At 33.0% G+C, this 25,000-nt stretch overlaps 1 long non-coding RNA gene across 1 annotated transcript in view; it reads left to right on the top strand.

Annotated features, from left to right (window-relative positions):
- LOC137614710 (uncharacterized) overlaps positions 1-25,000 on the top strand; it is a 631,198-nt gene that overhangs the window by 413,420 nt on the left and 192,778 nt on the right. The gene's annotated exons all lie outside the window — the stretch shown is intronic.

The raw sequence follows: 25,000 nt of genomic DNA, 5'->3' as shown, positions 1-25,000 counted from the left end.
CACCGATTCAACTGCCTGATTAAGAAAGTCATTCCACAATCTGGTCACAGCATGAGTTAAACTTCTAGAACACTGTGTAGTGTTGAGTCTGATGATCGAGAGGCATGACTGTTAGAATTAACTGCACACCTAATACTACCGCTAGAGATTTATTGAGTCCTTGGACTGGCCAGACAGTACTACATTGGATCCCTCTCTCTGGTCACGGCTCATATTTTCTTTGCCTCTACATCCACCGAATAGTCTGGCCTATCCTTTCCACATCCTCCTTTTTCCTCATACAGCTGACAACACTGAGATTACCAAACAATTACTTTTCGCTCAGTAGGTTAGCTACTACAATGTAACTTGTTCAGTGGCGACTTTCCTCTAGGTAAGGGTAGAAGAGAGACTTTAGCTATGGGAAACAGCTCTTCGAGGTGAAGGACAACCCAAACTCAAAGCATTGTTCTCTATTTTCCTTGTTGTAGTTCTTGGGCTTATAGCATCCTGCTTTTCCAACTAGGGTTGTAGCTTAGCAAGTAATAATAATAATAATAATAGTCTTTGGTAGTGCCCTAACCTCTGTACCATGGCCTTCCACTGTTGCTTGAGAGTACACTCAGGCTCCCTCTTCTATCTTATTTCGTTTTCTTTTATATTTTTTAAAGTTTTTATAATAGATCTAATTTGAGGTTGTTACTGTTCTTAAAATATTTTATTTTGATTTTTATTACTTCTCTTTTAGTTTATTTCTTTGTTCTCTTTCCTCACTGGGGTATTTTTGTCTGTTCGAGTCCTTGGGCCTATGGCATCTTGCTTTTCTAACTAGGATTATAGCTTACCTTGTAATAATAATAATAATAATAATAATAATAATAATAATAATAATAATGATAATAATAATAATAATAATAATAATAATAATAATTGATATGAGATTTAGCAATTGAAGACCAGATAGGAGAAAAATATTCGTAACAAAGTAGAAAGGAAGAATCAAAATAGTTCATCAGAATAGTTTATTCACCGAAAATCTTGAGTGTTCAATAAGCACATTTCTTTCTTCTTTTTTTTTCTTTTTTTTTTTGAGGGGGCGGGGCTGGTAATTGAAGAAGAAATCATATTCTTGAAAATTACTCTCGTATAATTGTACACAACTTAAACCATTCAGCTTTGTTGGCTTATGTTTTACCTTACAAATATGTAATTACGTCCAGGATCCACCCTGAGTGGATTCTGGATATGTCCTGCTAAATGTGTGTTTAACTATCAGGATAGAAGCTTTGGTTAAAGAAAAGTAGAAAGTTACTTTGTATTGTTGTTATCTTAAGGTTACTTTTGCGCAAGCAGCAAATCTGTAATCCTGCTTATTAGGATGAATTTCCTCTGCGATAAGTCTTCCTACCCCTGGCCCTACTAGCTTAGCTTGCACCTCTGCTAGAAAAATCTCACGTTAGTCTAAAGCCCCAAATACACAGTCAATCATGACGGTACAATATCCGTGTTTGTGCATGCATATCCCTTGTGAGTGGGTGTGATTGAGTGTTTGCAAACACTCAATCACTCCAGCTCACAAAGGATATACTTGGATAAACACGGACATAGTACAATCATGATTGACAGTTTATTTGGGGTTTTAGACTAACGTGAATTTTTTCTAGCAGAGGTGCAAGCCAAGCTAGTAGGGGCAAGGGTTGGAAGACTTAATAGGAGCACAATTTAGTCGCCAAGTATTTCTCTAGTGGTGAGGAAAAAATGGCAATACTAGAGTTGCAGGAGTTTTCAAAAATATTTCGATTTGAACTGTAAAACATCACTTAACAAATGTCCCTGTTGCTCACATTAGATTTACCTTCTATAAAAGCCAAGAATAGTTAAGTGTCCTCGCAGTGTTACTCATTCATTCTAACATGAGTTTAATGGGTAGGTAAATTATGCTTTTATATTCAAACAAGAAGCTAGATTATTTTGAAGACTAGTGCCAAGATCACAAACACTTCTTCTTAATAGCTTTCCTAAAATTGGATAATTTCTAGATGAAATTTCTAAAAGAAAGCGGGTTGTTAATAGTAAAGGCTTTGATGGTTATTATTATTATTATTATTATTATTATTATTATTATTATTATTATTATTATTATTATTATTATTATTATTATCATTATTATTATTATTATTATTATTATTATTATTATTATTATTATTATTATTATTATTAAAGCAACAGTTTCAGAATTACAGTTTTTACAGTAAAGAAAATTAAATTATATTTACTAAGCGGTTGCGTTAATACTTGTATCAGAGTAATTTTGAACTACTGTACTTAATTTCACATTACATTATTATCAAACAGGAACGAAAAAAATGTTCAATGTATAGTTCCGTGCAACTCTTTGAACCAACTCTTTCTATTCCATAGTTGTATTTTCTAAGAATGATTCCTGGCCAAAGATTTTACATTTTTATGAACATTCCTTTTAAATAACGAATTGAGTAATATGTGTTCATAATATAGGAAAGGAGGCAGAAATAGCGATTAGAGAATTAAATACTATACTTGGCCGTTATTAAAGTTCAGCAGTAATCCTACCTTTGTTTCGAAGCAATGTTAAGCTGCAAGTATCATAATAATTTTCAATCTACCGTGTATATCATAGTGACTACACAGAATGAAAGGAGAATCACCAACCATTACTATTGTGATGACATTAATCCTGATATTCACTCTTAAAAAAAGGAAATGTAATGTAATCGGAAATTCTCTGTAAAAATATACTGATTCTCAGCCATATTTCAGTTAAATACAGGCGACCGTAATTTTTACGCTAATTTATGATCTTTTACGATTTGGTGACCGTAATATCACTCCTGTACGTCGATATATCCGTTTTTGAAACGGTAAATGCTTGTTTTACTGTTTTTACTGTAAATGTTTAAGTGTTGGGTCATTTTGCCTTGAGAATATAAAAGAACATTTCGACTACTCGTGCGGTTTGCCGAATCATTATTATTATTATTATTATTATTATTATTATTATTATTATTATTATTATTATTATTATTATTATTATTATTATTATTATTCAGGTTGAGTTAAAAGTAATGGCTGCATCGGCAGAGTTTATTTTCTTATCCAATTTTTCTATTTTCCGGATAATTCTCTTCTCTAGAGCACTGCAATCAGCCAGCAGACTTGAAAAATTCATCAGTCGGGTGAATGACAAAATCGGGAAGACTTTTCAAGTATATTCTCACAAAATACAAGTAAAACTTTTGGTACAAAATAGTAAAAACTACGACGCGTTTCGAGGATAAGTCCTTCCTCTTCATCAGGTAGAGAGTGAGGTGGTTGCTGCAGTCGGGTGGTATTTATACCCAGGATCAGGATTACAAGTGAAAGGGCTGGAATTTTCATTGGTTTTCATTGGTTGATCGGAGCTGATATTATTATTATTATTATTATTATTATTATTATTATTATTATTAGCTAAACTGCAACCCTAGTTGGAAAAGCAGGATGCTGTAAGCCGTTCTGTAGGGCTCTTAACAAGGAAAATAGTCCAGTGAGGAAGGAAATAGGGACAAACTATAGTAGTAGAAGCAATGAATAACAAATATGTTCAAGATCAATTACTACGTCAATAAAGATCAGCCACACAAAAACTATGAAGAGAGACTTATGTCAACTTGTTCAACTTAAAAAGCAGTTCAAGTTTGAAATTTTGTTGTTACAGCTGATTGCGAAGGTATTAAGATGAGGGTTTGATATTTTATAATAGTTAGTGCTCTGTATTCTCATTTCCTTGAAAAGCGCCTATAACCTTTGGAACATTTTTTTATGAACTAGTTACCTCAGCCAACGATGTTGGGAGGAGGTTATGTTTTACCCCTTGTTTGTTTGTTTGTGAACAGCTTCCTGCCCACAATTTTAATCGTAGAGTAATGAAACTTGCAGGGAGTAACTGTTACTTAAAAAGTGCGACAGGATTAGATTTTGGAAGGTCAAGGTCAAAGGTCAACGTCACGGTCCAGCATAATGTCCAATTCATGTAATCAGCTATAAGTTTGGACATCGTTGTCACAAAGACTTCAAACTTGGTTCATATTTGAGTGTATGAAAATCTACGCTAATTAATACATGTTAAGGTTAAAGGTCAAGGTTAAGGTCGAGTGAAAGGTTGCTGCTTGTTAAACACTTTAAAAAGTATTATGGAATTTTTTGCTCAAATTTCACGTATGATTAACTTATTGTGTATGGCCAGTTTTGTTTCATATAACTTTTATATACGCGATGTTGAAGTCTTCAAAACATTTCATGAAACTACAAAATAATGTTTTTAAGCTAAGTGTAACAAATATAGAATAAGAAGCTTTATTTTTACTTGCTGGTTTCAACTATTGTGAGTAGATGTAATATTTGATCGCTATGTTAGTGGTAGAGAGGAAACTTAAGAATCTAAAAGAGTGGAAAATAATAGTTTAATGTTGGTTCTTGCATGACCAATTACCGAGTAGAGAAGATATCATAACTGTTTGCCCTTTGAAATGTAACAATGTCTCTTAACTATTTCTTTCTTTTTGCGATTGAGTTTATCAATAGTGATTAGTTAAAACAAACTGTGAGACTATTGGTATTTTCATCTTGCTGTTATTCTGAATAGAATTCACATGAAATAGATTACAAGCGTCCAACAACAAAGCCTCAACTTTGATGATGAGGCATAAAACAAGCTGGTGATATTAAAAATAGACTAATGATAAGTAATTTGTGACATTTAGTGTACATTTATTCAGGGGCACATCCACGCAACAGGAGTATGAGAACTAACAAATGCAGACCATTTCTAATAATAAATGCCAAACAGTATATACATGATTTTACTTTTTGATTTAAACTTCGTAGCACAGAAGAAATGTTTACAAAGCCTAAGCCGGCATGATGTCTGTTCACGATTCGTGTGTATTTCACTCTTTAGATTAATGTAAATAGTAATTAAGATACGTCTTTGGCCAACCAAGCCCTGTTCTCTTATGCTGGCTCTGACCCCACGTAGCGATAATATTTTAGATCTAATTATATTCAAGTCCAATTAAAGCTTAAGCTATAATTAGATATCAAATATCAGAAAAGTCCTTTTGGTACCTGTGTGAGTTATGTTCCCCAATGTAGAGAATTGGTACTACATGGCACTAAAGTGATGTAACTTAATATCCGAATTAATCATTTTAGTGAGTGAAATTTAAATATAGGTTTACTAACCAGAAATTAAGGTCAATAATTAATATAGTCTACCAAGCAAAATATTTTGAAGAATCATGTAAAGAATATCAATTTAATTTTCATACAAAATTAAGTAGGTTAATTGTCTTAGACAATGAAAGTGTTTCAATATGTTTAAAATTAACCAAATATATTGTTGTGCTTATTTTCAACTTGAAAGAAATTTTTGTTTGTGGTAGCCAGGTGGATAGCGCATTTGACTCACGATTCATGGTTCAGAAGTTGAGTCCGGCTCGTAGCTTGAAAAAGTTTTTAATAGCATTCAAAATCTCTCCATCCTTGAGCGGTAGGGATGGTGGGATTTGGGCGAACTTATAAATCTACTTGCTGTATCATCAGCCTCCATTACCTGACCGCTCATGAGTGACTTTTAAACATTTAAACAATGTACTTAAAATAAACAATTTTACTGGTAATGATTTGATAGCCTTGCAGCATAACATGAATGAATAACAGCTATTGGATAATCTATTTAAACATGGTTATCCACCCAGTTCGGTAACATCTTCCGTGAGAGGTCTGTTAGGTATATTACCTCAGCCAACGAAGTTGGAAGGAGGTTATTTTTTACCCACTATCTGTATATTTGTGCGTTTTTCTATGTGTGTGTTTGTTTGTGAACAGCTTCCACAATTTTAATCGTAGAGTAATGAAACTGGAAGGGATTAACTGTTTTGTAAAAAGCTGGAAATTATTAAAATTTGAAAGGTCAAGGTCAAAGTTCAAGCAAAATGTCCTATTTACTTAATCTGCCATAAATTTGGCCATCGTTGTCACAGAGACTTCATACTTGGTTCCTATTTGCGTGTATGAAAATCCACGCCTGTTGAGACATGTTAAGGTCGAAGGTCAAGGTTGAGTCCAAGGTCAATGTCAAGCAAAAGGTCAAATTTCAGTCATCAACTATACATCCACAATTTTAATCGCAAAGTAATAAATTTTTTAACTCGGCTAACGAAGTTGGAAGGAGGTTATGTTTTACCCCCATGTTAGTGTGTTTGTTTGTTTGTGTGTTTGTGTTCATTTGTTTGTTAACACCTTCCTAACCAAAATTTTAATCGTAGAGTAATGAAAACTGCAGGGGTTAACTCTTATGTAAAAAGCTGAAAAATTATCAAATTTCAGAAGGTCAAGGTCATAGATCAAGGTCAAGGTCAAGAAAATTGTCCAATCCACGTAATCACCCATAAGTTTGGACATCGTTGTCACAGACACTTCAAACTTGGTCAAATTTGAGTGTATAAAAATCCACGGCGATTAATTACATGTTAAAGTCGAAGGTCAAGGTCAAGCAAAAGGTCAATCTCCGGTCATCAACTATACAGCCACAATTTTATTCGGAAAGTAATAAAATTATTAATTCCGAAAACGAACTTGGAAGGAGGTTATGTTTTACCCACTGTTTGTGTATTTATGCGTTTTTGTATGTGTGTATAATTGTTTGTTTGTGAACACCTCCCTGGCCACAATTTTAATCGTAGAGTAAGAAGACTTGCAGGGATTAATTGTTATGTAAAACGCTGGAAAGTATTAAATTTTGAAAGGTCCAGGTCAAAGGTCACGGTCAAGCAAAATGTCCAATTCACGTAATCGGCCATAAGTTTGAACATCATTATCACACAGACTTCAAACTTGGTCATATTTGAGCGTATGAAAATCAACGCCAATTAATACTTGTTAAGCTCGTAGGTCAAGGTCGAGTCCAAGGTCAAGCAAAAGGTCAAATTTCGGTATTTAACAATACGCCCATAATTTCAATCGTAAAGTAATGCAACTAGCAGGGGTTTTAAACTGTTACGTTAAGAGCTCAAAAGGATTACATTTTGGAAGGTCAAAGGTCAAGGTCACGGGGAAGCAAAACGTCCAAAATCGGTTCAAAAGGTCGAGAAACAAGCTGCTAATGGGCAAAAAAATCACGATTTAAATTGGAAAAATGAATTGGGATTCAATATTCAATTCATTATATCCGACGTTGAAATTCTTTAGAATTTTAGAAGTTAAGTCATATTTTGAATAAATAAACGTGAATTTTGTGATATATGCTAACAATTAACACAGGACATTTCCCAATTTTGAAAGTACCTACCGTAATTTGACAGATGTGTTAAAAATCCAATACCAGATTTTTTTTTTTTTTACCCGAACCATACCCTTTAACTGCATAAATATTACATGATATGCTTCCTACGTAAAGACGATTATCTGTGACAAAAATATTTAAGAGATCATTAGTATTAGAGGTGATAAGATTAAAAATAAAAACACATGACGCACATATTTTACTTTAGCCCATTAGGGAACCGCTAGTTAACAGCTCTATCAAGTACTAATGAAAACTAGCATGTTTAATGGTTGGAATTTCTGGAAAATAATGAAATTTCACCTTTAATGTCTTTCTGAGAAATGTAGAAACACTGGTGAAATATCATCACTAAACCGTCTAACTTTGAAGAATAATATACTGTACCAAAAAAGATTAAGATATCTGGATGATTTTTAAAGATAGTTAAAAGAATCTTAAAATTCTTAAAAATTTATGGAATTTCATTTATTTCTTTGAAAATGATTGTTTATTTTGTAGATATCCTCTATAGCTAATTTTGTATTACATGTAATGTGTGATAAAGATATGAAATTTCTTGGAATAAAAGAATAAGGCAAATAATATTTGAATTATTGCTTCCAAATTTAGGTATTTGTTTCCAAAAGTGCCGAGAAATATCCAGGAAATATAAATTAGATACCGAACCTAACAACGTATCTTTAAAACAAATTTTAGTGGAGGCAGCTACAATTAACTGACATGGATGAACTATTGATAGAAAGTTAATCACGCTGGTAATAAATGTACTGTGTCTGTCCATCTCTCGTCTTCACAAATCCTAATTTTTCCTCCATGCTCACCTTAACCCAGCTGCCACCACTGAGAAGTCATGGGATTTTCATGTTTTTCATTTAGTCGATAATATTTAGATTATTTTAATAGGCTTCCTATGGAAAGAGTGTGGAACAGAGAGAGAGAGAGAGAGAGAGAGAGAGAGAGAGAGAGAGAGAGAGAGAGAGAGAGAGAGAGAGAGTTTCTTGTATATTGTGAGACACTAGTTGCAAATATAACAGAATGCATGGAGAGAGAGAGAGAGAGAGAGAGAGAGAGAGAGAGAGAGAGAGAGAGAGAGAGAGAGAGAGAGAGATTATTGCATATTGTGAGACACTAGTTGCAAATATAAGAGAATGCATGTATATATATATATATATATATATATATATATATATATATATATATATATATATATATATATATATATATATAGATAGATAGATAGATAGAGAGAGAGAGAGAGAGAGAGAGAGAGAGAGAGAGAGAGAGAGAGAGAGAGAGAGAGAGAGAGAGAGAGAGAGAGAGCGCTTTGATAATGGTAGCTTAGAAGGCTGTCTGTAGTGCTTTGTTAGAGATCACTCGGTAGTTTGTATATCTCGATGATTATGGCTGAGAGGTTTTTCGTTCACTAGATCATTATCTGAGCAGCTAGTGTCCATGTTTCTATTTCTTGTGACCAATCACCTTTACTGCATTCCTCATTGGCTCATAAATCATCTTTCAGAATAGGTTCATGGAAGCTTCTAGCATGATCATGCCATTTATCCTTATTGCACCGTTAGTCGTCCATGGAAATTTTCTTGATAGTTAATTAGTAATTAGATTTGAGTGGACCTGTTGGCAGACTGAGAAAACCATGAAAACGCGAGTCCTGTTCCTTAGTGATCGGGGGAAGGTGTGATAACGTGGTGCTTCAAAATGTAGAATGAATGAATGGATGAATGAATGAATGAATGAATGATTTGAAGTTTTCTGACGTCCTGACATCGAAGGTCACTGACGCCTATCAAAGTGTAGAAGGTAAAGCTTTTCAAAGAGGGTAGCACGCAGCATTTCTATGGGTTCACACACTAAAAGTGTTATATTTTATTTATGAAAAATATATTTTTATGTTGATACTGTTCTTAAAATATTGTATTTTAATCAGTCATTATTTTTCTTGTAGTTTCTTGGTTTCCCTGTTTCCTTTCCTCATTGGGTTTTTTTTTTTTTTTTTTTTGCTCTTGGAGCCCCTGGGCTTATATCATCCTGCTTTTCCACCTGGGTTTGTAGCTTAGCTAATAATAATAATAATAATAATAATGATGATAATAATAATAATAGGATTAACCTGTTAAGATAGAGATTATGGAGCATGGTGCTAAAAAGATACATTCTAGCGTATGTCAGTATAATCATACAGTTATAATAAAGAAACGAGGAATTCGGTTTTTTTTTTTTTTTTTAATAAAGATATAGTGTGTTGAATGTCTTATTGGCGATCATTATTCCAGCAGTGGTATGGCATAAGATTTGAAATATGCAGTATTATTCACGTTATCTGTAGATAAGAAAAAAAAAGTTTTGAGCAAGATTTATTGGGAGGTTTTTCATAAAAATGAAGAATATCCTTGTAAGCATAAGGTAGAAGTACAAGGTAATTCTTTGAAGCAAAAGGTAGAAGTATAAGCTAATCTTTCTTTCCATATTCATAATGATTATCTTTTACTTCCGAGGATATCCTCCAAGCAGAAGTAAAAGGTTGACTCGTGTTTCGGGAGCGCTTAGTTACATGTTGGAACTTGTAATATTTCATTTGTGCTGTCAAGATAAGAAAGAGTTTAGTATTTATAATACGTATTTAATGCCCTGTTTTTACTTGTATTTGATTAATTTTACGCTTCAGAAAAAACACAGACGCCGCCGCGCCTGCCCCAAAGCCTCGCTGGCGACATCTATCCCCCACCCCTTGCATTAGAAGTTCTTTGACCTCTTTTTAGCTCCCCCACCCCTTGCATTAGAAGTTCTTTGACCTCTTTTTAGCTCCCACACCCCTTGCATTAGAAGTTCTTTGACCTCTTTTTAGCTCCCCCACCCCTTGCATTAGAAGTTCTTTGACCTCTTTTTAGCTCCACACCCCTTGCATTAGAGGTTCTTTGACCGGTTTTTAGCTCCCACACCCCTTGCATTAGAAGTTCTTTGACCTCTTTTTAGCTCCCTCACCCCTTGCATTAGAAGTTCTTTGACCTCTTTTTAGCTCCCACACCCCTTGCATTAGAAGTTCTGTAACCTCTTTTTAGCTTCCCCACCCCTTGCATTAGAGGTTCTTTGACTTCTTTTTAGCTCCCACACCCCTTGCATTAGAAGTTCTTTGACTTCTTTTTAGCTCCCACACCCCTTGCATTAGAAGTTCTTTGACCTCTTTTTAGCTTCCCCACCCCTTGCATTAGAAGTTCTTTGACCTCTTTTTAGCTCCCACACCCCTTGCATTAGAAGTTCTTTGACCTCTTTTTAGCTTCCCCACCCCTTGCATTAGAAGTTCTTTGACCTCTTTTTAGCTCCCACACCCCTTGCATTAGAAGTTCTTTGACCTCTTTTTAGCTCCCACACCCCTTGCATTAGAAGTTCTTTGACCTCTTTTTAGCTCCCCCACCCCTTGCATTAGAAGTTCTTTGACCTCTTTTTAGCTCCCACAACCCTGGCATTAGAAGTTCTTTGACCTCTTTTTAGCTCCCCCACCCCTTGCATTAGAAGTTCTTTGACTTCTTTTTAGCTCCCACACCTCAACCTTTATAAGTTCTTTGACCTCTTTTTAGCTCCCACACCCCTTGCATCAGAAGTTCTTTAATCTCTTTCTAGCTCCCACACCCCTTGCATTAGAAGTTCTTTGACCTCTTTCTTGCTCCCACACCCCTTGCATTAGAAGTTCTTTGACCTCTTTTTAGCTCCCACACCTCTAGCATTAGAGGTTCTTTGACCTCTTTTTAGCTCCCACACCCCTTGCATTAGAAGTTCTTTGACCTCTTTTTAGCTCCCACACCCCTTGCATTAGAAGTTCTTTGACCTCTTTTTAGCTCCCCCACCCCTTGCATTAGAAGTTCTTTGACCTCTTTTTAGCTCCCACAACCCTGGCATTAGAAGTTCTTTGACCTCTTTTTAGCTCCCCCACCCCTTGCATTAGAAGTTCTTTGACTTCTTTTTAGCTCCCACACCTCAACCTTTATAAGTTCTTTGACCTCTTTTTAGCTCCCACACCCCTTGCATCAGAAGTTCTTTAATCTCTTTCTAGCTCCCACACCCCTTGCATTAGAAGTTCTTTGACCTCTTTCTTGCTCCCACACCCCTTGCATTAGAAGTTCTTTGACCTCTTTTTAGCTCCCACACCTCTAGCATTAGAGGTTCATTGACCTCTTTTTAGCTCCCACACCTCTAGCTTTAGAAGATCTTTGACCTATTTTTAGCTCCCACACCTCTAGCATTAGAAGTTCTTTGACCTCTTTTTAGCTCCCACACCTCTAGCATTAGAAGTTCTTTGACCTCTTTTTAGCTCCCACACCTCTAGCATTAGAAGTTCTTTGACTTCTTTTTAGCTCCCACACCTCTAGCATTATAAGTTCTTTGACCTCTTTTTAGCTCCCACACCTCTAGCATTAGAAGTTCTTTGACTTCTTTTTAGCTCCCACACCTCTAGCATTAGAAGTTCTTTGACCTCTTTTTAGCTCCCACACCTCTAGCATTAGAAGTTCTTTGACCTCTTTTTAGCTCCCACACCTCTAGCATTAGAAGTTCTTTGACCTCTTTTTAGCTCCCACACCTCTAGCATTAGAAGGTCTTTGACTTCTTTTTAGCTCCCACACCTCTACCATTAGAAGTTCTTTGATCTCTTTTCAGCTCCCTTACCTCAAGCATTAGAAGTTCTTTGACCTCTCTTTATAGTTCCCACACCTCTAACATTAGAAGTTCTTTGACGTCTTCCTTTAGCTCCCACACTTCTAGCATTAAAAGTTCTTTGACATATATTTCTAGGTTTCATACTTTTAGCATTAGAGGGTCTTCGATCTATATTTTGAGGTTCCTTACTTCTAGCATTAGAGGCTCCTGTTTGCTGTTCTCTCCTGTCTTCTAGTTTTCAAGATCTTCTTTCATTAGATTATCTGTTTCTTTCGAGATTTCATTGTCTCTTTTCCTTTGTTCGTCAGTGTCCTTCTAGATTTCAAAAGAGATTTCAGTGCCGCGAGTCCTCACTTCGTCAGATTCCTCAGGGAAATCGAAGGCATTTATTCTTTACCTATCTGGACAATGAGTAAAGAGATGAATACTATCGATTTCTCCGCATACACTATCATGCCAAAGTAAATGACGAGCAACATGATTTATTTACCAATGTCGTCTGGATATGTCCTTGCTTCAATGGCGAATTTTGGGACAATCCTGTTGAAGAACTACACGTCACTCACCGTTCAGTTGAACCATTCTGCCTCCATCCTCATTCCGCGCAATCCGTTTTTGCACCTATACAAAGCCTCGTACTTTTTCCAAGTCTTCTTTAATAAGACATCGTCGCAAGAGCCCAAGCAAAGGATCCCTCAAGGCGCATACATTATGATCTTCAAAGCTCAGCTGTCAACGGAAGATCCCGTGTCTTTCTATAGGTCGGGTGATATAAAACGAACGATCGGCAACTTCGGCAGCAACCAAAACCATCTGTAGTTGATGGTGTTCCGTAGACGTAACACATAATTCTTACCGGTAGCTTCCTATTCCGCCAGAACGCGATCTCTGTGAGTTAAGTGAAATCCTTCTCCCAGTCATCAACTCATTTCCTCTTACTCCTATTGACGCGCAATTCCTTAGTTAGATTTCGCCAGCTACATACAGATCATGTGAGGTGTTGCAGGCTACGTTTGAAAAAATGAAGATCAGGTCTTCAGAAGTCATTTGAAGCTCGGGGAGGAGTTGTTCACGACTGCTCCTGGAATTTTCAGTTCTGGAGTCATTCAGAAATTCATGTTAAGTATACGGCTATGTCCTTTGAAGACTTTTGGAAATTCGGGAAAGTTTTCTTCCGAAACCGTTCTGAGATTCCGTTCTGGAGGTATTTAGAATTCCATGCTAAATCTATGGCTATTTTTTCTGAAGCCATTTAGAAATCCGGAAAAGTTTTCTTCCGATACCGTTCTGAAATTCCGTTCTGGAGGCATTCAGAATTCCATGCTAAGTCTATGGCTATTTCTTCTGAAGCCATTTGGAAATCCGAGAAGGTTTTCTTCCGAATTCTTTTAGGACTCGCGAAAAATTCCATTCTTGTTTTATAACAACAACAACAACAACAACAACAATAATAATAATAATAATAATAATAATAATAATAATAATAATAATAATAATAATAATAATAATAATAATAATAATAATAATAATAATAATAATAAACTACGTGATTTGATTTATGGATTTGAGTTGAAAAGTTTTGAAGACGCTAAACGCTCAACTTTGCAGTTTGAAGGAAACTTTAAGATACCCGGACGAAGGGCGAAGGGTAATTGAGGTTTAAAGCAAACCGAATTGAAACAGTTGATTTCAGCTAAATTATTTCAGGTTTGGGATTTAGAACAATCTATTTCTGGTACGAATCGATATATATATATATATATATATATATATATATATATATATATATATATATATATATATATATATATATATACATATATATAGTTTATATGTGTATATACATGCATGTATATAAGCTTTTGCAGTATATGAATATTCTGTGTATATATGTATATTTATACGATGTATATATATATATATATATATATATATATATATATATATATATATACATATACTGTATATATACAGACATATATATACATATATATACATATATATAATATATACATACATATACATATATATAATATATATATATATATATATATATATATATATATACACATATATACATACATATTCATATATATAATATATATATATATATAAACTATATTTATATATATGAATACAGTATATTTGCATGTACTGTACACACACACACACACACACACACACACACACACACACATATATATATATATATATATATATATATATATATATATATATATATATATATATATGTATATATATATATATATATATATATATATGTACATACATACATACATACATACTGTTTGTACGTACATACATACATCCCTAAATACAGCAGCCTTTGTATTCTCCCTACTGTTTATACATGCAAAAGCAAATGTAAAATGCATATCACCAAGTTATGGCTTAACCTTGATATTTCATCGAGATTCCAGGTGTGGACAAGATATCTGTCCGCAAGCCACTGTACATTTTGTTCTTCAAAACGGAATTACATTTTGAAATCACGATCAAGTGTGGGTAAACGGGCCATCTATTGTTTAACATTCCTCACATCCACAAAATCTGCCATCGTGCTGAGAATTGGACAGAACAACCTTTCTCTTCGAACTGCAGTCTGCTACTGACCAGACTCAGCTTTTTCGAAGCATATGCTCTTTATATGAAGTAAAGGGTCTTCTTTATGTATAACCATTTACTTTTATGTGATTATAAGGATATTCATTTGCTCTAAAAGTAGAAGCTCTTGCTTGAAATGTTTATGAATACAAGTAGAAGGATTTCCTTCATATTTTGCAAGTATAAGCATATCCTTTTCTTTATGAATACTGCCCATTGCTATGAGGCCATAGATAACACTTTTTGAGCAGTAATTAAAAAAAGGAAGTTGAAAAGGAAGGTAAAGCAATTATTGTCAAACAATGAGAAAATCATTAGGTCTTCTATATATGTTCAATGAATTGTGGAATGGCAGCAATATGCGATGTCAACTAATCAACATTCATAAATTTGCTGGATTTTAGTTCCATACCTCTATAATTGCCGAACTTACGGTTCACTTCCACAGCTTTCAAATAAAATAGCAATAGTGTCACCGTTTTCACACTTTTACTCGTCAACTATCAGCAGATTGTAAGATATTACACTATCAAGGTACGAGTACATACTCTGTACTGTCCCCAATGAAGCTCAAACTCGTGTTGAGACATACATACAATTTGTAATAGTAAGTTGTGTTAACATTTTATCTTGACGCATTTTATTTTTATGCATTTTGTCAGATAAATATCACTTTGAACATTAATGTATTCATGTTTTTTTTTCACGCAATATATCATTAAATTCATAATAATGGGTATAGACAAAAGAACCACAGTCGATAAGCACCAGACTGCAAATTCATTTCTGAAAATAAGAGAAAAGCATGAAGTGGATTTTTTTTACTTTTAGGAATGTTTTTAACGAAGTATTTATGATATTACTTCCATGTATAAAACTTTTATCTCTTGGTGCAAGTTTTCCTTCATGCATTAAGATTTTAAAATTACCTGCCTTTCCCTTTATTTATGTCTTTCAGTAATATCTCTCATCGTCCTCCGTCTATTTAGGCTGGATGTTTTTAAAGTTGTATTTCCCTATATTTTTAGATCTGATCGTAACTTTGTCTTCATTATGGTTCTGTCAAAATTCTAAAGAAAGATCATTTATGTATTTTCTCATATTCCTGTTTCTCGATAAAAAGGCAGAGAATCTTGTAACAACTTAGAATTATTTTTTTTAGTCGTTGGATTTCATTTAACTGTAAAAAAATCGATTTTTATATTATGGTGGAATGATATAAATTAAATGTTTTATTCTGAATTATAAGTATTCATTTAGTCATGGGAATCTGTCTTAATAGATAGTATACATATTCACTTTATTATGTAATTTCCTGTATTTTTATGAATGCTTGACTTTATGAGGATAGTTTAGTTTTCAAGTTACTTTTCTGTATTGTAAGTATGATGTATTCTTATAAACTACTCATTTGATTTTTTACTTCTTATTTTACATATTTTTGTTTGTCAGTAATGACTACCGTTATACTAATTTTTTCGTTTTATCTGGCATGAATAATAGTCTTTTTTTTATTCATTGTATGATATATAGACACGTACATTCACACGTGCGCACAGACACAGACACCCCCCACACACACACACACACACACCCACTAACACACACACACCCACGCACACACATACATGTATATATATATATATATATATATATATATATATATATATATATATATATATATATATATATATATATATATGTATATATATACATATATATATATATATATATATATATATATATATATATATATATATGTGTATATATATATATATATATATATATATATATATATATATATATATATATATATATATATATATATATATATATATATATATATATATTATAGAAGGTTGTGATTTTATACATTAAGTACGTCATACCATTTCTGATACGGATCATACAACAAAAGTCCTATTAGTATTGCTCTTATATAATGTGTCCATCATCATGAAATAACGCAATGTCGGAACTAAGTTTTCTTTTCTGTTTTTGCTCCACAATGGCTGAAAGTGAATGCAGGTCTATAAGTTAAAAGAGCCTTTCAAGATTTTTTGCCCTTTTCGCCCAGCTAAAGACTCAGCCGAGAACAATAAAGAGCACTAAGTTTTCTAGTATTACGAGGCCATTAAAATTTGTGTGCACAACCCCAGTGCAAATGTCAGCTTAAATAACTGATACCACACTCCGTTGTGTTTTTCTAGTTTCCTTTTTCCTTCTCTTTATTTCTGTTTCTTTTTCTCAACAGAAATTGGATATTTATACTTAGCTTTTAAAGGGGATGAATTGGTCGAAGCTTTTATTTTGCAACTTCAGTTGCCCCAAGATTCTTCGCACCAGAATTCTCTCTCTCTCTCTCTCTCTCTCTCTCTCTCTCTCTCTCTCTCTCTCTCTCTCTCTCTCTCTCTCTCTCTCTCTCTCTCTCTCTCTCTCTCTCTCAAGTGAAATTACCAACATATCTTTGATATCTTAAAGAATAACGAAAGTTGATAGATAAGGTTACTTAACTGAAATATATTGTATGTCACGATTATATCTGCCTCTATGTGGTATTCTTTAATATATATATATATATATATATATATATATATATATATATATATATATATAAATATATATATATATGTATATATATATATATATATATTTATATTTATAAATATGTATATATATTCATATGTATATATACTGTATACATATATATACATATATTTATATATATATATATATATATATATATATATATATATATATATATATATATATATGTGTGTGTGTGTGTGTGTGTGTGTGTGTGTGTGTGTGTGTGTGTGTGTGTATCGCCATACACCTATATTCCTCTTTAAAATGGGTGGTGCCTTAAGCATACAGACTTACTTTATCTTGCCAAGCATTTTTGGCGTGAGGCTACTTATTTATAACTGGGTGGACTGGTGGGATGTAAGCTGAGAGAAATCCACGGTCCTGTTAAAAGTGTTTCTTTGGTCGTTCGTGTATATGTCTTTGTGTTAAATATTTAGATGGTATGAAACTTTAATTTTTATAAGTCTGATTTTTATCTGTTTTAATAAAGAAAAAAAAAATATTTAAATGGGTAATACAAAGGAGCTGTTTTCAAATGGGCTAAATTCTCGTAAACTGATTATAGTCTCAGAATTTCTAGTCATACATTTTGCTTATTGATGGTACATATAAGACTACGTGCATGTGATTGTTTAGTAGCGTGGATATTTAATTGCCTTTATCCCTCTTGAAGTCTTGCGTTTCTGTCATTTTTTGTATTTGTTTTTCTTTTACATTATACTATTATTCCTTAAGTTCAACAGATTTATCATCATTGTTTATAACTAACTGGTGTTACTGCGCATTTTGTAGTAAAAATGCATTGTTTATTGCCTGTAAGAAATGTTATTAATCATTTGCAATTTGATAATTATCCTATTTATATATATTATGTTGACTAGTAGAGATATCTGCAACTTTGATTTATTATTCAAATCTGACATTTATCTATCAATACTAAGTTGCCTAATATGTTATTTTTGCAATTGATTATTAAAAAATATTTCTTACTGGATTATTTAATAGTTAGCATTCAGCAAATGTCTCTCAACTGAAATGGCTGCTGTTTATTAGATTTGCAATGATGTTTTATTGCTGATATTAGCTGCTAACTTTGACTTTTTACTTTCCTTTCCCGATGAGATGCATAAATATTACCAACTCCAGCTCAGTGATCATTTTTTTTTTTAAGTACTAAGAATACTGTTTTTATGCTCTGACTTTTCATTATGATTGTGGGATTTTATATTTCTTTATATATATATATATATATATATATATATATATATATATATATATATATATATATATATATATATATATATATATATATATATATATATATATATATATATATATATATGAGAGAGAGAGAGAGAGAGAGAGAGAGAGAGAGAGAGAGAGAGAGAGAGAGAGAGAGAGAGAGAGAGAGAGAGAGAGAGAGAGAGAGAGATCTATTTCACCAACTTAATGGTTAACGTAACAGAATGTTAAATGAAACCACTGTCCTCATCTGCATAGTGAATGAAACATACTTTTTTAAATAGGATGGGCTTTGACCTGTTATGCAGGTACATAATCATAGCTTTCTGTTAGTTTATTGACACGATGGGCGTTGGCTATTTTGTTAATTAATGAACAAAGCATTAATCTTGCTTCAATTTTCTCGTGTCCTTTCAAAGCGCATTGCCAGTATCGGTGTCTTTGTACTTGCAAGGTACATGACTTAATATAGCTGCCTATTTTGTTCCTTTCTCTTGTTTATTCCAGCTGCGACCAAGTTGTGGAATGGTTTTCCTAATCGGGTAGTTGAATCAGTAGAATTTCAAAAGTTCAAACTCGCAGCAAATGTTTTCATGTTGAACAGGTTTACATAAGTCCTTTTATAGTTTATTTATCAAATGTCTGTTTTAATGTTGTTAATGTTTTTAAAATATTTTATTTCAATTTTTCATTACTTCTTATATCGTTTATTTCCTTATTTCCTTTCCTCACTGGGGTATTTTTCCCTGTTGGGGCCCTTGGGCTTATGGCATCTTGCTTTTCCAACTAGGGTTGTAGCTTAGCTAGTAATAATAATGAAAATAGTAATAACAATAATAATAATAATAATAATGATAATAATAATAATAATGATGATAATAATAATAATAATCTTATTAAATTGTCAATGCTCAATAATGCCATGACTAAGGAAATTTAAGATTACTCATGCTCTCACCACGGTAATGTTTTATATCATATCCTTTGGTAATTGGCTACTGTGTCTGTTAGGGTCTCGTCTACCCAATTAGCCCATTAATTCGAAAATGTGTATCTTTTCAAAATAGATTACCATAGGACTTATCTCCGCTGGAAGTTTGATTTTCCATCTTTCCTATACCAGGTTGTTGCTTTTTTTTTTTTTTTTTTTTTTTTTTTGTCAATAAGGAAGGTATTGTTTCGTTTGTTTTTCAAATTTCTTCTCATATCTCATAACGTACCTTTCAGATAGTTTATTCATATTTCTGTATGCTTTGCCTCATGAAGATTTATTATTCATGTTTCTTGTAAATAATGACCATTGGATTATTGGTTTTCTACTCCATGTTTCTTTATTGCTTATTTTTTAAAGTTTATCATTGAACTTACTCGTTGCGACGTACGGTTCGTTTATTTTTGTCAAGAAACGAGACTTATTGCTAAGATATTACTTTTTTATTTAAATTTATTTAGGATTATCGTATCTGATCACTTCGGTTGATTTGTTTGTGCACTGTGCACATTGCCAGGATACTTTCTTTTCATGTTATTGGTCTTTGCTTGGTGTGTACTGTATATTCATAAAATCTCTGTTGTTATCGCCTGTATTACAAACAATGTAGCATTATGTCTTTCATTCGTCGAATGAGCTTTTCTTGCCCTTGGTTTATATATATTCACAGTTGAAGTAAGTTGCTCGGTATGATATATTTTTTTTCTTTTTTTACTGATTCGTGTCTTCTAATTTTGGAATGTATTATCACTTGTTTGAATTATATTCTAATAGATATATTTAATGTACTTTTCATCAATCTCCGCATGTATATTTTTGCAATTTTCATTACATTGTTTCTCCTGATTCCTTTTTGTATAGACTATCAAAAAGGAATGTTGACTTGGTATGTTTCCTTAATAATACACCATTTTCATATTGAATTTTTACCAAAGCCTCCATTTAGAAATTAGTTATTCTCGTACTTATATAATTGTGATTATTTCCGTAGAAGCATTTCTCTAATTATACCGCTCTCTTATCGTGTTCTTCATAAGTATATCTGAGGATTTTTATTCTCCTGCACCTTCTTCCTCGTCCCTCTCTCTTTCCCCTTTCTCTCACAGGGATCTTCTCTCTTCTTAGCTAAATGCGAGATAATTTATTGCCCTCTCTTTTTAATTTCTTCTTTCCCCGGTTTCTTTTAAAGGGAATAGGTGCGTGAAAGATAATCCCTTCACTATTGCTTTTCTTTCTGCTTTTCTTATGAATGTTTTTCTTTTTGGTTCCAATTATTTCCTCATGCATGGTGATTTTTTATAGTGCAAAAGAGCATCAATATTGTTTGTATTAATAGACGTAATTTTAATATTCTCTAAGCCGTTAGTATCGTTCTGCAATCAAGGGTTTTGGAGATTAAAACATTAAGACGGATTCATTTCATTCTCTCGACCTGTGTAATGCAATCAAGCTTCTGGTTAAAATTTTTTGTGATATTCACATATGTGAAATTAGATTCAAACTCCCTGTTACATCGGAAATACAAAATCTATAGAAAAACAGGCAAATCGCAACTTTGTACTACTAGTTACGTCTCCTTGATAATGAGGATATTAACATCATTAGTAGTCTTGCGATAATGTAATTTTGATTATTTTAGTCGGTAGGAGGGGATGATCATTCGCATTATCATCAGTTGTAAAAGGTTTTGCCTACGTGATGTCTTCCTTTGCAGACTCCTGGTGGTGTTAGTGCTCCTTTGGATGTTTATCTATGGACTTTCTAGTCAGTTAGTCTTATTCATTTTTGTTCTCAAGTATGTAAAGTGTTTAGAAGGTCGATGACCTAGTTCCTTTGAAGGCTCTTGGAACCCCCTAACCTTTGACCTGCTGTTTTGTCGCTAAACCAAAGGATGTGGTCGGCAATGCTTTTTGAATTATTAACCTTCCATCATGAAAGTCAGGTGGTGGGAGATAACTTGGATTTTCCCTCCATGTGTCCCAATGTATACCTGTCTGTCACACTATGCCTATGCAACTCATCCTGCACAGTTCAGGGGATTTTAGTCACCCTTGATGCAAGGATTATGCATAGATATTTCCATATCTGTCAATACATCGGCAACATGGGACAGTGACACTGACACACAAAAGAAAAGAAAAGATGGGCAATCTTCCATCATGCGCATCATTGCATGATGATTCCTGCTTCCTTTATGTACATCAATGCATATTGGTCTCCCTGTAACCAATTTGACTTTAACGATTCATATGTGATGGTTTTTAAAGACTGTTATCTCCATAGGAGAAGAACAATGAATAAATGTTAATAGCGACGATAGCTTATGAATATATATGTGTATATATATATATATATATATATATATATATATATATATATATATATATATATGCACATACATACATATATATTATATATATCAAATATATATATATATATATATATATATATATGTATATATATATTTTATATATATTATTATATATATTCTATATATCATATATATATATATATATATATATATATATATATGTATATATATATATATATATATTTATATATATGTATATATATATATATATATATATATATATATATATATATATATATATACACTAGTTAATTATATTATGATGAGATGTAGAATAGATGTTTTGTAAACACTACAAAGACAAATAGCCAAATAATATTTCAAAAGGATAACATATTTATAAAATGAAATACATCAGTTCTTACCATTGTAACTCTTTCACATACTACCAGCTGTATAGAATTTCAAAATCTAGTTAAACTTAAAATTCATACATTGCCAAAACAAACATTCCGTTGGCATCCTAGTAAGTATTCAAATAAATAGAAAGGTATATTTTTTAGAAATCCAATTTTAGATTCAAGTGACGATAATGTGATGTTAGAATACAAAATTAATTTTCCTGCATGCTTCGGTTGAAGATGAAATACGAAAGATAAAATTTTGATGGCAACCCAGAGTCTAGTTTTAATCATTAATCTAAGTTAAAATTAAGATCAAAGTGAAACCGAAATTAATGAATTGTTGAGTATATGGAGATGGATTACTGGAAATGATAAACAATTAAAGGATTACATTAGAAGTAAAGCTGTGTTAAATGTTGACTGCAAATCGAAATAAGGAACCAGTTCACCATTTTTAGAAATATCAAGCGAATTTGATTTTATATGAGAAGTAACGATTCAAATGGAAGCCAAAACAAACATTGACGTAAGAAGCAACGTTATTGCTTAATTGGAATCCGACAAGGATGTTGCGAAGGTTTTAGGTACATACTGAAATAAACAGCACAGTAAATTTCTGGAAAGGAACAAAAAGAAATTTTGTATTATAAAGTATAATGAAAACGGGGTATGCAATGGAGGATGGAATATCATTGTAAAGAGAAAGGATTAATGAGGTAGAATCATTTAAGTTTTTAGGAAATATGATCTCCAATACAGGGTCTGTAGAATTGATTTTAGTGAAACATTTAAAAAAGCAAATCAGACAACGGCTAGGTTAAGTAAAATTAGGAAACCAAATCGCCTGAAATTACATATAAAAATCAGACTATATATCAGTTTAGTGAGATCAGTGTTACTCTATGTACAAGAGTCATGGTAGGACAATGAAACAATCTCCAATAGATTTAGTAGATTTGAAAACAAAGCCATCAGAGCGATTTTGGGAGTTGAATTGCAGGAGAGGATTATAAATGAAACTGTAAGAGAGATTACTCGAGTGCCATATGTGGATGAGATCCTGATGAGGGGTAGAAGGAGATGGTTTGGGTATGCTCTTCACACTCCCCTAGAGAGATTAGTTCACCAAATGTTCAGCTGGGCTCCACAAGGCACTAGAAAAGTTGGAAGACCCAGATCTAAATGGCTGGGGACTATGAAATGCGAAGTAGGAGATAATGAATGGTGAAGTATTGAATTAAAAGTTCAAGGTAGAGATGACTGGCGAAACTAACCGAGGCCCTTTGCGTCAATATGCGTAAGAGGAGATGATGATGATGATGAAGCATGATTAACTCACATGAAGTTGAAATATTTGTTGAAATAAGAAATGGTAGGTTCAAAACAGTTTCTGTTATAGGAAAGAAAACAATAGGAAAGATAAGAAAAAAGCATAATGATATCCAAGTGAACATCTAGGTAAATCATGGAATACTGAGCAATTTAACGCCCATATTTGTATCTTGATAAACAAAATTAATATTCATGTTTACATTTACGTAACGAAAATGTAGCACATATCTCCTGTATTTAGTAAAGACAAAGTATGTGTGTATATATATATATATATATATATATATATATATATATATATATATATATATATATATATATATATATATATATATTCCGGTCACGCCTAGCTTTCCTCGTCCCTCGGGGGGAGGGGGAGTAGTCATAACATGGTGAGAGAGGGGTGCGTGTACGTGTGTGTCCATATGTATCTAAATATTTTATCGTCACTAGTTTGTAAATACGTAAATATATGCATAGCTTTTCTAAACCTATTCCGGCATTACATACATCATCATTGTTTATAGATAATGACGAGCTCTGCACTTTGTGAATAAGTAAAAAGAGGCTAAGCATTTGTTCTACAAGCAATCTAACTCGCCTCTCCACTTCCCCCACACCCCTACTATACCCCCACGGTCCAATTTTTCTTGTTAACTATACCGGGGAGATTGCGTTTCCACAGAAGTTAGGTCATAATAAGGTCGAGAGAGTGGGAGCGGTGCAGACCTATAAACGTAAAGCACATGTATTCTCATTATTATTTTTCAATATTTAGAGCCTACTCTCGGTGTAACATTTCATAGCTCAAGCTTGCAGTAACGGTCCCTTGCAATTGCCCTAAGTAGTTTGTAAATGGGTCGACCACGTTTCTTCAAACTACTTCTCGCCCCCTTCTCATTCCTCTCTCTCTCTCTCTCTCTCTTCTCTCTCTCTCTCTCTCTCTCTCTCTCTCTCTCTCTCTCTCTCTCTCAAGCGTAAAGCACTAACTGTAAATACTCGACTATTGTGTGATGGTTCGCGAAGTCTTTATGATTACAAGTGATTTGTGACTTTCCCGTTGATTTTCATCCTCCGAGAGAGAGACGTGGTGGAACGGGGTTGTGATTTTGTCTTTGTTGCTGTCTTTGTTAGTAGTGAGACAGATATAACTCTATCTTTCGGCGTGAGTAATTTTATTACATAAGGGTTACACTGCTACGTGTAATCACCAACAGAATTGTTTTCCTTTTATTTTTCTTTACAATAATTCGTTTTCTTTTTGTAATGAGGTGTGAAGGATATAAAAGAATACAGAAGAGAAATATTAGTTGTTCTTCTGTTTTGATTGTTAGATTTCATTTGCTTTTATTATTTATGTTCTTGATATGTATACATTAATCCTTATGTTCCAATGCTAAATTTTTACCGATATAATGTTGTACTTTTTGATATGTATACATAAATCCTTATGTTCCAATGCTAAAGTTTTACTGATAAATATATGTTAAAGATTT

This window comes from Palaemon carinicauda, chromosome 21 (assembly GCF_036898095.1).
Source record: "Palaemon carinicauda isolate YSFRI2023 chromosome 21, ASM3689809v2, whole genome shotgun sequence".
In the NCBI taxonomy this organism is placed as follows: domain Eukaryota; kingdom Metazoa; phylum Arthropoda; class Malacostraca; order Decapoda; family Palaemonidae; genus Palaemon; species Palaemon carinicauda.
Note: the sequence above shows the minus strand (reverse complement) of the source record. Positions and strands in the feature narration are given on the sequence as shown.